General features: G+C 41.9%; 1 pseudogene; it reads right to left on the bottom strand.

The window, feature by feature from the left end:
- Positions 1–2,116: 2,116 nt before the first annotated feature.
- LOC121289645 lies at positions 2,117–6,113 on the bottom strand (annotated as a pseudogene).
- Between the last annotated feature and the right edge of the window lie 5,026 nt (positions 6,114–11,139).

The following is an 11,139-nucleotide window of genomic DNA, read 5'->3' as shown; positions in this document are numbered from 1 at the left end:
TGCTGTTGTAAGCTGTTGCTGCTGTAACTGTTAGTGTGCTCTGTTCCAGCACTAGCTGCTGCTATGGGATGTTCCTGTGCTAGCTGTTGTGGGCTGTTCATGCACTATCTGCTGTGGGCTGTTCCTGCTCTAGCTGCTGGTGTGGCATGTTCCTGCTCTAGCTGCTACTGTGGTTTGTTCCTGCTGTAGCTGCTGCTGTGGGCTCTGGCTGCTGAAGTGGCTGCTGTGGTCTTTTCCTACTCTAGTTGCTGCTGTGGTCCATTCCTGCTCTAGATGATGCTATCGTCTGTTCCTGCTCATGCTGCTGCTGTGTGCTGTTTCTGCGCTAGCTGCTGCTCTGGGCTGTTCCTGCGCTAGATGCTGCAGGCTGTTCCTGCTCTAGCTGCTGCTGTGGTCTTTTGCTGCTCTAGCTACTGCCATGGGTTGTTCCTGCCCTAGCTGCGGCCGTGGGCTGTTCCTGCTCTAGGTGCTGCGGTGGGCTGTTCCTGCGCTAGCTGCTGCTGTGGAGGTTCCTGCGCTATCTGCTGCTGTGGGTTGCTCCTGCGCTAGCTGCTGCTGTGGATTGTTCCTGCTCTAGCTGCTGCTGTGGGCTGTTCCTTTTGTAGCTGCTGCTGTGGGCTGCTCCTGCTGTGTCTGCTGCTGTGTTCTATTCCTGTACTGGCTGCTGCTTTGGAGGTTCCTGCGCTAGCTGCTGCTGTGGACTTTTCCTGATCTAGCTACTGCTGTGCGCTCTTCCTGCTCTAGCTGCTGCTTTGGCTGTTCCTGCTCTAGCTGCTGCTGTGGGCTGTTCCTGCACTAGCTGCTGCTGTTGGCTGTTACTGCTCTTGCTGCTGCTGTTGGCTGTTCCTGAGCTAGCTGCTCCTGTGGGCTGTTCCTGCGGTAGCTGCTGCTGTGGGCAGTTCCTGCGCTAGCTTCTTCTGTGGGCTGTTCCTGCACTAGCTGCTGCTGTGGGCTGTTCCGGGTGAATTGATTGAAGTATATAAGATCCTGAATGGCAGTGACAAGGTGGACTTGGAGAGGATGTTTCCTCTTGTCGGTAAATCCAGAATCCAGATCCTGAGGATGTTGACTTATTAGTGGTACAGTCCCATTGGGACCAGACATCCTCCAATATGTTTAAAGCAGTTTCCAATACTGCACATAATAGAAGCAAAACCTCCAGAGAAAGACTGACCTCTTCCAGGTGCTGCTTTTCCAGTACGACTCAAAAGGACATAATGCCTCTCTAAATGTTAGCTTATTCCAGCACCCAAATCCTCTGGTCCTTCCCAACCATTCCTCTCTCAATCTTCCCCTAATAGGACTATTACGATATCAAGCAGGCCGGGTGCCATGGTTCACCCCACAAACAACAGCTGTTAAATTTATTGCCTGTGTTAAAGGTTGGTCTGAACATTCCGTACACAGCTGATGCAGTTGACCAGACTGTGAAGATCATTGTCAGCAGTAGCACAGATCAATGACAGAAATAAAATTGCAACTGCATTTTCGTTTTTTTGCTTATTTAATATTCAGTCTCTGATATTACAGCAAATTAACATTTCCTGCTGAAAAATCTCTAACTGCAACTAGAAGCCTTTACTTTTTGACCATTTTAATCCATTTTTCTCTACTTTAACTGTAAGCCACGCAATGGAATTTAAGCGCTCATGTTGAAGAGGCTGAAAATCAGGGAGCGGCAGGCAGTTTGTTACTGAGAAAAAGACAGAAAATTATCTTTCATGCGTTATTTCGGCCAACGAGTATGGAGGGAAAAGTGCATTCATATAAATGGGGCTGTAATGTGCGTGGGAGCTGCACTCATGAATCTTCGTGCATTGACAAAATGATTGATTAGAATGAAAGCATTAACAGTTTATATTAAATAAGCCAGATGAGCAACTGCCAATCTTGTTCATGGATCATGTAGACTTTTTTCGTCATTTTCACTGATTTTAAAACAGATTTCTCACAGGTGAAGAACTTGACTCTATTGAAATGCTTAATTTTCCCGATAAACCCATTTTCGCTGTAGTAATGAAATGTATTAGGTTATCACTCTTCAATTATTTGTTATGCAAAAGAATAAAAGGCGATTCCATTTTATTACACCGACTCAATACATTGGTTACCGCAATACTTCATGTTTGCAATTATGCAACACAGTTTAGCAATAACTTGAACTGTAATCTAATCAGCAGAATTTCAAGCATCATTATACCAAAGTTCCTGATTGCACTGTGTTTAGCTGTAGCTGGGAACATCATTGTTGAGCTAGAAAGAAAGAAGTAATTCACAAAGACCACTTCGATATTCTTCATTGTCACAATCAATCTGTAAGGCTTTTTCTAAACATTCAATAGCTTCACACTTCTCCCCATCCAGCTGGTGTATGAATCCAAGAAGACCAAAGCCCTTGCTGTTTTCTGGATTCCTGTCAATTTGTTTCGTTGCAATCTTTCTCAAGTTTATGCGACATATATGCCATTCCCTTGAGCCATTTTTGATTTTAAGTCCTTCCCGAAAATGGGTGCTGACATTTGATTCCGATCTTTTGTGATGCAGTTCAAATAACCCAAACTGTGAATGTATTGCCTGTTTATTATCAGGATGAATACCCTCTAATTCCAGTTGTTTGATGTAAATATCCTCTGCTTTGCGATATTCTCCATTTATTGAGCAGATGGCTGCAAAATCTAGCTGTGCAATAACAAATGTTAATGGGCGAAGCTCAAATGCCTTTTCAAAATGGTACTTGCATTGATTAATCAATTCAGCTTTCTGTTGAAAAGCAGGATTGCGAGAGTTTCTGCTGCGTGGAATCTTGATCAGTGACATCAGCTTGATTTTGTAACACAAACCGACTTGGTGGTACAAGAAGGCAGAATTGGGGGGTAATTTCCAATGCTTTCTTCAACAGTTCCAAAGATTTTTCCACAGCTCCTTCCCTTCTCAACAATTTTGCTGCATAACGAATCACATATGGGAGATCGGGGACTTCTGCAATGCTTGTTCAACTAATGTTAAGGCTTCCTTCTTTTGCTTGAACTCTTGGAGTTTTAGAGCCAACAGCACCATGGCAACAGAGTCATTGGGGTCAAGCTCCAGCATACGTCTCAACAGCTTCATTGATTGACTGGAATCAGCATTCTTTGGAGCATCAGAAAACCCCTCCAGACGAAACAGGACAATTGCATAGCCAGCATTCCATTCAATGTCATCAGGGTCTTCCTCCAGAGCCTTTTCAAAACATTCCTTTGCCTCATCATAATACTTCCTGGTTGATATCAGCAGTGCGCAACCCTTCTCTCCATATACTTCAGGGATCATTGCTGCATAACGAGAGGCATTGTGAAATATTTTACAAATCCTCTCCAGCTTGTCGAGGTAGGACTGAGCCTCTGTCAGTTGTCTCATGTGATAATATACCCAGGCATCGTTTCCTAGATGATGATGCTTCTTTTTTCAAATTCATCTTCATGATTCTCCCTCAGAAATCTTTCAGCTTCATCTAAGTTTTGAATTGCTTCTTCATAGTTTCCTTGCAGTTTACAAAAGCGAGTTGATTATAGGACCTGGCTTGATACTTCACAGCAGTCTGTATTAAATCTTCTAATCTTTGCTTCATATCATCCAGGTCAATGTTTTCTTTCTGTGGAGTCCACGTGAACTGACATTGAAGCTGACTGAGTTTTGATTTCAAGGAATCCTTCTTGCTGCAAGAAAACACAAAACAAAATCTATTTTTTGCATATATCGCTCTGACATTGTTGGTGTTGCAATATCAGTGTTGCAATGGTGGCAAAGCCTGAACAGCTGAGTAGGTGTGCGGGTCAGAGCAGGTGGATATGGAACAATTCCATTGCAGTCTAACCTGCCCCACATCCCTCAGATAGAGGGAAAAACCATTGGATTGCAGTAATGCTCCAAGAGGCAAGCGAAAATTAACAACTGGCTGATGAGTGCTCGCTGAAATCTGAGATCACCCCTTAATAGGAACATAGACAAGAACATGTCCTACTATTTAATTAGATAACGGCTGATTCTTATCTCAACTCCACTACCCCTTGGTTCCATAACTCTTCATATCCCCGCCTAATAAATGTCTATCAATCTCACTTTTGAAATTTTCAATTGAACTTCCCTGGGTGCCAATGTTCTAGATTTCCATTACTCTTTTTGTAAAGAACATATGTATTACTTCGAGCTTTAAGCAACTGTAGCATAACTTGTACCCTTTTTGCACTAGCCCCACTGAGATAAAGGCCAATAATGCATTAACATCTCTGATTATTTATTCCATTTGTCCACCAAATTTAGCAACCGTGTACATATAACTATTCAGACAATATTCTGATGGTTCTTAGCTTCAAAACGCATAACCTCATATTTCCTCACACTGAACTCTATCTGCCACTTACTTAATCTATCATCGTCCCTTACCGTTTTCTAATCCTATCTGCACTATTTACTGTGCCACCTATCAAAGTGCCGTTAACAATCTTGGACACATAGCCTACTTCTACTCCTTGATCAAGTCATGGATATATAATTATAATGACAATCTGAGCCTCGGCACTGATCTCTGAGTGTACCGCTAATCATTTCCTGCCAATTAGAGTACACACCCATTACCCCAACTCTCTGTCTCCCACCTGCTAACCAATTAATTATCCTAGAAAGCTCCAAGATTTGCCTCAAGGCATTACCAGATCCTGGGATCCTACGTTCATTGCTTCCATACCCTATGAATTAACCCACGCCCCATTTCTCCCAGCGTTCTGAGCTGCCAGAAACTTAAGCTTCCTCTTCTCACATGAAATTAGATTGACATGACTATCATAAATCAGTTCTCCTTCACGCCCACACCCCCCAAAAATTATGCATATCATTGTAAGACAGCATTCACTTGAAGATTCATGAATGTGACTTTTATAAAAACATACACCCCATTTGGACAGTAATGACCTGTGCAACTAATAGCCCCACAATGCCACCCCCTGGAACTTAGCTGGGACTGCTGCATGCATTCTCACTGGGAGGGAGGGCTGTTCCCTGTTGGTGACAGAATGGGAAGAAAGGGCAGGATTTTCAATTGCCCATGGGGGAGAGAGAGGTGTTGTTTAGGTGTGCATTGAGAATCACCTTTGAGGGGTGTGACTGGAATCTGGCGCCTCTGGAATGCAAAATGATTTTCCAAGAGCGGCTGAGAGAGTGGGGGCTGGGGCAGGAGGAAAAGCCTCCAATGTGCCCGACTGAACCTGTTTATAGATCAGGGGCGTCAATGCAGTTTCAAAATGTGTTTGGTTTTATTTGGGAAAATCATTTTTGTCCTCGATGGAAAGGCGTAATTCACAAAGAGCACTTAGATATTCTTCATTGTCAGGATCAAACTCCAAGGACTTTACAAAGCATTTAATAGCTTCACATCTCTCACCATCCAGCTGGTGCAGGAACCCAAGAACACTAAGGGCCTTGCTGTCTCTTAGGTTCCAGCGAAGCCGTCTTGCTATCATCTCCAAGTTTTCTCGACACATTTGCTGATGTACTGAGTCATAATTGACTTTCATTCCTTCCAGAAAATGGGTGATGGCACTTGATTCGGATTCTTTGTGATTGAGTTCAAATAAACCCGCCTGTACACATATTTCCTGCTTACTTTCTGGACGAATACCTTCCAATTTCAGTAGATGGTTGTAGATCTCGTTTGCTTTGAGATATTCTTCATTTATTGAATAGATTTTTGCCAAATCCGGGTGGGGCTTTAATAGATGTTAGTGGTCGGTTCTCAATTGCCTTTTGAAAATTGTACCTGCATTGTTTGATCAATTCAACTTTCTGTTGAAAAGCAGGATTGTGAGGATCTTTACTGCCTCGATATTTCATCAGTGGATTTAGTTTGCTTCTGTAGCACAGACCCATTTGATGTTGCAAGAAGGTAGAGTGTGGGCTAATTTCTAATCCTTTCTTCAACAGCTCCACAGCTTTTTCCGTATCTCCTTCCCTTCTGTAAAATATTGCTGCATTACGAAGCACTTGGAGAAGATCAGGGACTTATACAATGCTTGTTCAACTAATTTGAGTGCTTCATCTTTTTGACGCAACTTTTGCAGTTTTAGTGCCAACTGCACCATGACGAATGTGTGATCAGGATCAAGCTCCAGCACACATCTCCACTGCTTCATAGATTCAAAAGACTCAAAACTCTGTGAGGTCCAATGAAACTCCTCCAGACGAGTCAGAACAATCGCATAACCGAAATTCCATTCAATGTTATCCGGACCTTGCTCCAAAGACTTTTAAAAACATTCCATTGCCTCTTCATAATATTGAGCAGCAGTTGTCAACAGTGCCCAACCCTTCTCCCCATATACTTCAGGAATCATTGCTGTATAACGAGAGGCATCAGGAAATTGTTTACAGATCTCCTCCAGCTTGTCGAGGTAGGACTGAGCCTCTGTCAGTTGTCCCATGTGATAATATATCCAGGCATAGTTTCCATGGGTGTTGATGCTTCTTTTCTCAAATTCATCTTCATGATTCTCCCTCAGAAATCTTTCAGCTTCCTGTAAGTTTTGAATGGCCTCTTCATAGATTCCTTGCAGACAGTTTACAAAAGCGAGTTGGCTATACACTATGGCTTAATATTTCACATCAGTCTGTATTAAGTCTTCTAATCTTTTCATAACATTGAGGTCAATATTTTCTTTCTGTGGAGCCCATGTGAAGTGACATTGAAGCTGATCGAGCTCCACTTTCAACAAATCTTTCTGTGCGTTACTGTGAGAAAAAAAATCATCAAAGTCCATCTCAGACTAATTGAAGCACTTCCTCTCCACTCCAGCAATTTTTTTCATATAACAGCTGCTCCTGACTCCTGAACTCAATGACCAGGAAACCTCTCGTGACAGAAAGATGATCTCTGCACACAGGCTTTCACAATGAAATGATACTTGCATTGTTTGTTCAATTTAGCTTTCAGTTAAAATTTCGAGGACCTTTGCTGCCTGGATAATTCATCTGTTGATTTGATTTGGTTCTGTAACACTAACCTATTGATGGTATATGAAGGTAGAATGTGGACAAATTTCTAATCCTTTCTCTGACAACTCCACAGCTTTTTCCACATCCCCTTTAGTTCTGTAAGGTTTGGCTCCACAATGAAGTACATATGGAAGATCAGGGGGCTTCTGCAAGTCTTGTTCAACTAATTCAAGTGTTTCTTCCTGTTGACTGCAAAAGGACTACAAAACCTTTGCTCAACTTATACTAGTGTCCTCAGTGCTGGTTTATTACTTGCTCCTGGCCAGTTAGTTTTCTCACCTGGTTCACAGTATACCTCAACCACTCCCACTCCCACTGATATTGAAGAGGAGCACTGGTTGAAGTACTCAATCTGCCTGTTGGATTTGTCCAGTATATCTCCTCTCATTCCTGCATTCCATTCTGAAATAGGAGTCTCCCCAATAAATTGTGAGTACTAATTCTGAAATGCTTCCTTCTCATATTGACAGCCCGAGTAACTCTCCACCAAACAGGATTACTATACTACTCCTTCACAGGGTCCATGTTGGCTTTGAGCCAGGTCATTCCCCACCCAACATATTCGTAAAGCAGAACAGAAGGACCGTCACTCAGATATCCTCAAACTTCTAAAGGGCCATGCATTGAATTTTTTACTCATGTGACTGACCAGGAGTTGTTGGGTGTTGGTGGTGTGTCCTGAATGCACAGGAAACCTGGAAGTCAGGATTTCCCCATATGCCGTGATCGTATATCTGAAAAGAGGGCGTGGAGTATCACTAATCGATTTCCTGATTGATGGTTTTGGCTTCCGGGTGGGGAAAACGGTTGACGAATCTAAGGGACTAGAATAGTCCATGTTAGAGTCGGAGAAAGAGAGTAATCGGGGTGAGGAGGTGGCCAATCACAGGGATTTGGGAGACTCAGGCAAAGCGTCTTGATTGTTGGAGAATGGATTCCCTAAAGGACAATTCTGGAAAACAATAATGGCATAGTGAACATAAACACAGTTGCATAGTACAAAGTCTAGATTGGTATATGGAATATAGAAGCTGTGCACTATTTTCATGCTCTGTCTGACAAAACAACCCTGCCTCTTGCATTATCAACATAGGTAATCATGGTGCAGACACCTTTAAATGTTCACAGAAATCTTGTGCCAACTTCATACACAAATCAGTTATAAGCTAATAGTCAATGTACTTGATTTTGCCCCAGTTCAGAATTTGTGAATATTTCACAATGTCAAGTGGAACTGCTGAAGTTGAATTGTCTCTTTCTCTAACTTTACTGGAAAATAAGACTGTGATATAAACTGTAAGAAACCTAATATTTTATTATAATAAATATTAATCTTTAATTATATTTAAGCATCTTTAAGCAAATTCAATTTCAGGACAAAATACATTTTTAAATGTAGAAGATGATTAAAATGAAAACAGTTTTAAATTTCTAACTTGTTATTTAAATTACAAGGTATACATTTGAACTCCAGTAACATCTTTTGATGGTTGTTGATCATTATTCATTAAACAAATCTGCTTCAGAAAACATGGGTCGTTACCAGAATGCCAATCCTTGCGCCCTGAAGAATTGAATTTTGATGGGGGTCGTTCTCCTCACTGAGGATTTGCAATTTGACTTGTGAGATCACTGCAGGAGTTCTTCAGGGCATTGTCCCAGGCTAAGTGTCCTACTTCATCACTGACCTTTCCTCCATCAAAAGGTCAGAAATGGGTATGTTCCCTGATTATTGCACAGTGTTCAGTTACATTTGCAACTCCTCAGATAATGAAGCAGATCCTTCCCACATTCAGCAAGACCTGGACAACATTCTTGCTTGGAACTAATAAATAGCAATTAATGTTTGCATCACCCAAGTGCCAGGCAATGATCTTTTCTGACAAAAGAGATTCTAACTATCTCTCCTTGACATTCAATGGTGTTATCATCACTGAATCTTCCACCAAGAGAATCTTGGTGGCTATCATTGACCAGAAACTGAACTTGACCAGCTACGTTAACACTGTGACTAACGAGGGCAGGTCAGAGGATGGGTTATCTTCAGTGAGTAATTTGGCTTTTGAGAATGAAGCTATGTGTCAGGAGAAAGGTATTGGAAGATCAAACAGGAGTGTGAGAAGCCTCCAGTATTTGTGCATTCAGCCAGCTGCCTATAGAAACTGAAGCTGGGAAAGCCGCTTTGAATTCTACTGTCCAAGCTATTGTGTTAACTTGCTGGATGTGTTTAAAATCTATTTTTTTAGCCATTGCCTTAATGGGGGTATAACTAGAAGCTAGATTAATTAGGGGTTTTAAGAGTTATTATAGCAGTAATTTGTAGACCTATGTATGTGCTTGAAATATTTTCTTCTGTTAATAAATGTTTAATTTAGTTGTTTAAAAATCTCTGAAGTCTTTGTGGATTTATTACTTCTAATTCAGGGCACACATCTTGAAATAAATACAAATTGCAAAACCATTGTGATAACATGACCAAGTTTCCCTCGTGATTTGATCCACCTGGCACACATCATCTGCCACATGTTAACAATAATATATTCCACGTTACATTCACTCTTGTCCATCTCAGTTGATGCTGTGTTCTCCCTTTGATGTATTGTTCTGATTGCTTTAGTTTATACATATTTAAGTGCTAAGAGACAACATTTTCCATTAGTAAATCCTTTCTAGATTACAATGGGCCAGAAAGTTTTTTTCTCTTCAGAAAGTACAAACGACCTGAGGGCATTGACAGAATACAAATATCAAATGCAAATTTAATTTTGTACATCCATGAAGTCCAATTGGAAACATTTTAATTTGAATTTGAATTGTTACATAATATAAAGAATGAACAGACCTGTTTCTGACCATTACCAATCTTAGTCAGCACCTCACCCTCTCTCTGTAAACAAATCATTCCAGCTTTGTGTAGGGCCCATAAGGGACCAAGGGGGCAATCTATGGGTGTCGCCAGAAGACATCGCTAGAGTGTTGAATGAATACTTCACGTCCGTCTTCACCCAAGAGAATGAGGATGAAGGTATCAAACTCAGGGAGAGAGACTGCGATGTTCTTAAGCAAATTGATATAGGGAGTGACAAGGTATTGGAGGTGTTGGCAGGCTTAAAAGTGGACAAATCTCCAGGTCCGGATGATTTGTGTCCCAGGCTGCTGAGGGAGGGAAGGGAGGAGATCGCAGGGGCTCTGACCCACATTTTTAATTCCTCTCTGGCCACAGGGGAGGTGCCAGAGGACTGGAGAACAGCTAATGTGGTTCCGACATTTAAGAAGGGTTGTAGAGATAAGCCAGGGAACTACAGGCCAGTGAGTCTCACATCAGTGGTAGGGAAACTATTGGAGCAAGTTCTGAAGGAGAGTATCTATCTCCACTTGGAGAGGCAAGGTTTGCTCAGGAATAGTCAGCATGGCTTTGTCAGAGGGAGGTTATGCCTAGTAAATTTTATTGAATTTTTTGAGGAGGTGACCAGGTGGGTAGATGAGGGTAGTGCAGTTGAAGTAGTTTATATGGATTTCAGCAAAGCCTTTGACAAGGTCCCACATGGGAGACTTATAAAGAAGGCAAATGCACAAGGGATACAGGGTAATTTGATAAGGTGGATTCAAAATTGGCTTAGTTGTAGGAGGCAGAGGGTGATGACAGAAGGATGCTTTAGTGACTGGAAGCCAGTGTCCAGTGGCGTACCACAGGGATCTGTGCTGGGTCCCCTATTATTTGTCATTTATATAAATGACATAGATACCTACGTGAGGGGTAGGATGAATAAGTTTGCGGATGACACAAAGATTGGCAGGGTGGTTAACAGTGAGGCTGAGTGTCTTGGGCTACAGGAAGATATAGATGGGTTGGTCACATGGGCAGATAAGTGGCAGATAGAATTTAACCCTGAGAAGTGTGAGGTAATACACTTTGGAAGGAGTAATTTGACAAGGAAGTATTCAATGAATGGCATAGCACTAGGAAGTTCTGAGGAACAAAGGGACTTTGGCGTGTGTGTCCATAGATCTCTGAAGGTGGAGGGGCATGTTAGTGGGGTGGTGAAAAAGGCATTTGGGACACTTGCCTTTATCAATCAAGGCTTGATTGATAAAGATTACAAAAGTAGGGAGGTC

Source organism: Carcharodon carcharias, chromosome 17 (genome assembly GCF_017639515.1).
Source record: "Carcharodon carcharias isolate sCarCar2 chromosome 17, sCarCar2.pri, whole genome shotgun sequence".
NCBI classification, from domain to species: domain Eukaryota; kingdom Metazoa; phylum Chordata; class Chondrichthyes; order Lamniformes; family Lamnidae; genus Carcharodon; species Carcharodon carcharias.
The sequence above is the reverse complement of the archived record's forward strand: the minus strand, read 5'-3'. Positions and strand labels throughout refer to the sequence as shown.